Source organism: Pseudopodoces humilis, chromosome 11, assembly GCF_049639895.1.
Source record: "Pseudopodoces humilis isolate 2021_Gansu_Grassland_sample_001 chromosome 11, ASM4963989v1, whole genome shotgun sequence".
NCBI lineage: Eukaryota > Metazoa > Chordata > Aves > Passeriformes > Paridae > Pseudopodoces > Pseudopodoces humilis.
The window spans coordinates 9,760,803-9,766,116 of record NC_142210.1 but is presented as its reverse complement, the minus strand read 5'-3'; positions in this window follow the sequence as shown (position 1 = coordinate 9,766,116).

The window sequence follows — 5,314 nt, the reverse complement described above, 5'->3', positions numbered from 1 at the left end:
TTTCCTTATTTACCTCTCCTCTGCCCAGCTGAGGAGTGGAGTGATAGAGGAGCTTTGGTGCGCACCTGGCATCCAGCCAGGGTCAACACACCATATAGTTAAAAGAAGAAACTAAAAAAAAGTTAAAAGCTGTTTGCCAAGCTGGTGTCTAAGTTACATTATCTTTGCTTTGTTACAGCTCTATTTCTCTTCCAGTTTAAATTTGTATTTGCCATTAGGCATGGTAAACACAAGAGCAGAAATATTTTGATGAATACATTTCTGATCCTTAAAGTAGTTCAGAAGTGTGGATTTTCTGAATAACTTCTACAAAGGTGGGAAGAAAGGAACGAATCACTTGAAAGGATTTTACACTATCTCCAGCAAGGGGCTGAGACCACCAAGTGTCATTTGCAGACAAAAAGAAACCTGATTACAAAAAGCAATGTGATTAATTAATTAATGTAATTAATGAATGTTAAGGATGTTAAACACGTTAGACACAGGTGTGTTTAACATCCCAAAATATTCACCAAGAAAAGCTATCAGCAATGTTTCAGCACTAGAGTGATCATACAACCACGCTGAAACTAAGTCTGACCCTCACCACTTCTACACAAGTCAGTGCTTCTTCACTGCTTCGGTTTGGCTGAGGATTTTCCCAAGATGCAGAGATTCCAAAGAAGATTTGGAAAAGGAAAATTTCTGGAGCCAAAATCCACAGCCTGAACATGAAAATGCCTTACAATACTGAAAAATGAGGGCTTACACTTTAAAAATATTTAATTTGGAAAGAGGATAAAACGATAGTATGCCTTGGCAATTATGAAAGAGAAATATGTGACATTTTCTGAATCTTTAAAGTAAAAGACAAGAATAGAAGTAGGGAGGAAAAAAATCTGTGACTTAAAATTTTCATTAAAGTGCAGTTTCAGGTTGGCTGAAACTGTTTATTAATTCAGTTGAAACATGGTTTTGTAAAAAATTAGAAGAGAACTATTTAGAAAATGGAAAGCTGCTTTTTCATGTGTTCTGTTTGCTTGCTTCCTCAGGAAGTCCTAAAACAAATAATCCAAAACTTATAAAGAAAAGAGAAAAAAGAACTAAATAACATGAAGAGGTGAAGTTTTAAATTGACCCAAGAGAACTCACAAAGCTTTTGCTAAGTCACATTTGACAAACACAACATGTGATTACCTGGACTACTTAGTACATTATTAACTCAGCTGGCGTTTCATCATGTGTTACTGGAAGACCATCTTAAAAATACCCAGAAACTCTTGCTTATTTGGGATTGCCAAACAAAAACCAATCAGGATTGTTTTAATAGCTGTTAATTACTGCTGTGGAGGGGCTGTGTCATGAACTCTGGCAGAGCAGCTGTGGACACAGGCCTTCTCAAGGCAAGTGCTGCAATCACTGCAGCTTTTCAGCACTACACGGTTACATGATAGGGACTTTCCTGTGAGGAGCTTTAAACCACAATTGCCCAAACCAGCTGCCTTGGACTTCCTTCTTTCCAAGAGGCCTGCTCTTTTCCCAGGGAAACCACACGACCACACCATCCCTTCCAGCCTGACTCTTACAGGTTTATTTTACGTAACACAACTGAGATCACTGGCTTTCTTACCCTCCTGTACCCCTTTGCTGGACCTTGGTTATCACCTCTTGATTTCTGTCAGAGGCATCTGAAGGCCTTAGGAAGGGCAGCCTCGCCCTAGCTCCTGTTCAGGAAGCCATCTGCCAGGGTAATTTTTTCCTCTCTTTCTCCAGGGTTCCTTTGGCTGCTTCCACCATTCTCTTGCTTGTCACCATTTTTAGAGTCTTTCTTGTTTATTGCTAGTCCTGACAGCTTCAGCCAGTCCCAAAAATGCCCTGCTGGTTGAGCTCTTGGCTAGGGCTTTGAGGAGGGTGCTGTTTCCAGCCACTCAAGCATGCTCACAACCATCAGGGGCTCCTGTAAACAAAGCAAGAACCAGAGACAGAAAACTGTTTTAAGCCAGAAAAGATGTTTTAAGTGAAGCAATCTGGACTTGACAGAAATCTGCTATTTCAAAGTGACCTGTGTTTTACAAGAACATCTCCTCAAGTAAGTAGGCTCAGCCTTCCTCAGATCAAAGACTGGTCCTTTTTCTATTCATGTTTGTACCTGACCTAGGACACCGAGGGATATGAGCACCAGAGCCTCAGCTCCAGGGTACAACACATACACTGTAACTGCTCTGCCTTTGAAAGAACTCAGAGGAAGGTGAAGGCACATGGAGAAAAAACTTGGACGACATTAAAAAAAATATTCTTCATGAAAGGGATAAAACCTAACACACTGTTGATGAAAAAATCCAAAAACAAACAAAAAAATAAAACCCCTAAGGACTTTAATAATTCTATGATCAAAACTCTTTGGAGCTGGCAAGAAATCAAGGTATTAGAAGAACTCAGGACATTTTAAGGACAAGAATTCTTACATTTAAGCAAACACTGGCAGTATAATGGACTTATTTTAAATCTGTTCCAGTTGCCATTAGAGATTTAGCATTAAATGAAGCAACCAGCTTGTTATGAGCACTTGTGAAAATGTGACAAATGTTCTTCCAGCAGGATTTTACACTGCTTGGGCTGTTACAACTATTGCAATGTCTCTCATGGTGTCTGTAATGGGATGCACCTTGAGGATAAAAAAGTGTAGAGGATGTGCTGGGCTGAAACTTCCTACACATGCAGGTTGTGCAAATGTAAATTTACATCTCTGAAATGAGATGTCTGTCTGTAACAACAGGACAATCTCTGCCACTAGTGGGAGTTCTGTGGTGTAAGTCTACAGGGGAACACACCCTGGAAAGTGATCTTTCAACATGGAAAGTGCCTTAGAAATCGCTTCAGGTCTTTCCTCTCACTTCACTTGGCGAACCACAGTAAGAGAGGATTAGTCACTACAAGTATTAACCAATTTGAATGAGATTCTTTGACCTAAATATCACTTTCCTTTTGTTAATTAACTGGAGATTTTAAAAGTATGCAATCCAAGAAAGACTAAAGCACAGGTATTGAATTGGATTGTATGGCATTATTAGAAAAACTACAAATAAGATGTTAAAGTCACCAGGCCCAATCATCAAGTAGCAAACTTGGAGATGGGGGAGGTTTTTTTGGTGATAAGCATCCTACATACATCTATTTCTAACTGTAGTTAGAAATTCTAAAGGTGAAGCTTAATACAATCTTTTCTATTCTTTCTCATCTCGTAAAAGCAAAGCTTTTTTGCTCATTTTTTATTACTATGTGCCACTTTTTTCTCACCAGAATCATCTTTCCCCACTTCATTGAGAAACAAAAAACTGCTGTTCTTCCTTTAAACACTGAAGGCTTCTATGCCATCAGAAGAGCTGACAGACAGTGTAGGGGACACAGGGACACCAGAGCCCAGTGCACCCAGCCACAGTCAGCACTTGCACAAAAGACAGCTTCAAACCTTCAGCAGTGACCTCATAATATTTTATTAGAAAGGAAAATCCTCAGACAATTCCACTGACAAAGGAGTAGTTCCTGTTCTCTGTTGATGATCCAGAAGAAAAATAAAAGGAAAACTAAAGGACCTGCCTAAGATATAACCTGTTCTCTGTAAGTCTTTCTGTTCTGCTGTTACTTTCATTAAATGCAACAGGAAGATTTTCTCCACCTTCCAGCACCTCACTGCTTTGCTCTCAGTTGGGAAAGCAGAGTGTGCTTTGTGCCAGTAAGAGTGAGAAAGTAAGAGCTTGTTCAACCAACCCAGTCCTCAGACAGTGGGAAACACCTACATTTGGAAACCTCCCAAAGTCTCAGAGATTTGTGAGAGGCACAGAGGAAATCAGAGAGCTGCAATGCAAGTCAGTGCCATGCAAGTAAGGATGCCTGTAAAGCTTTGGAAATGCTTCCAAAGGGATGCCCACTGCAATTGAATGCTCCTTGCCCAGCCTCTGACAACTACATCAGTGATCTGTCACCTAGAGTGAATTCAGCAACTAACCTGTAACCAAAAGGAGACAAACCAGCCAGTGATTTATACTGCAGGAAGGTAATGCAACTTAACTTTCCCTGGCCAACAAGAGGAGATTAAGAGGGTAAATCACGCTCTTCAAACCAGTACTTGCCCAGACTTCATTGTGTAAAAAAGGGACATAAAGCAACAAGTGTCTGGATGATGTGCCATGAATCACCTGGTTCAGTTTGCAGTAGTCCTGTGAGGAGCAGGGAGTAGGACATCATGATCCCTATGGCTTCCACCCAGCTCAAGATGTTCTATGACTTCGTAAGTACACAGCACTGCCCCAGGCAGGAGGAGATGGTTTCATGGGAAAAGGCCAACAAACAAGTTATAAAGGCAAGAAGAAGGGATGGCTTCTCTAACATCACTAATCCTGTAATACTGACTGTTGAGGGGTAGAAGGCAAAGGCTGAAAAATATGGCCAAGAGTTAAGACAAAGGTGGCTGACCTGAGACACTCCTCTGACCCAGCAAGGAATGTCATACCTTTTTCATATTCATGTACACGTCCATAAAGTTACTGTTCCATTTTACTGTGTGTGAACCAAGATGCTGCCTTCCTCTGGTTGGATAATTCACTGTTATTTACAAATATTTACAAATTTTCCTACAGTATTGGTCATACTCCAAAATTATTATTACATCCCTCATTCCAGACCTATATGCTGTAGGACCAGGGTGGGAGTGGATCTAGATTTGTGCACGTACTTTTTGTGAAAATCTGTAAATTTCAGAGTGTATACTCTGCTGTTGTGAGCACTACAGAATCTTCTGAAGCTGGCTATAGGGCAGCTATCCCCATCAGCAGCACTGTGAGAACCTGTCTAAGCAAAAGGTCTGACGATTTTGCCAACAAGTCAAGAGGAAGCAGAGCAGGGTGTTTTACTTTTTACCTTTTAAATTTTTCAGAACAGTTTGAAACCCCATGTAAGTGTTGTGAATACATTCCAGTCTTACAGCAGTGGTATTTGCCTGCCCTCACCCTCAACTACCCACGCACAGCTACTGCTCCCTCTTTAATATAGGCCAGTTTGAGACACAGCTGTCTCCCAAACCATATATCCTGTCAAATAGATCAAAAATTCTTTGGGAACAGAACTATCCCTATTGATTTTGTGCCAGTTAGGCACTAAACTGTAGTTTGTGTCTTGATTCACTGCTGCCTTGGGGCAAAGACAGGCCAGGATTATCTGGCTGTTCCTTTAAGGGTGCTGAAGGCAAGCCAGCTGGGGGCCATTCCAAAGGAGGTGTCAGAGCAAGCTGTAATACCAGAAGAACAGGAAAAGCACAAAACCCAAACAGAGTCCAGTA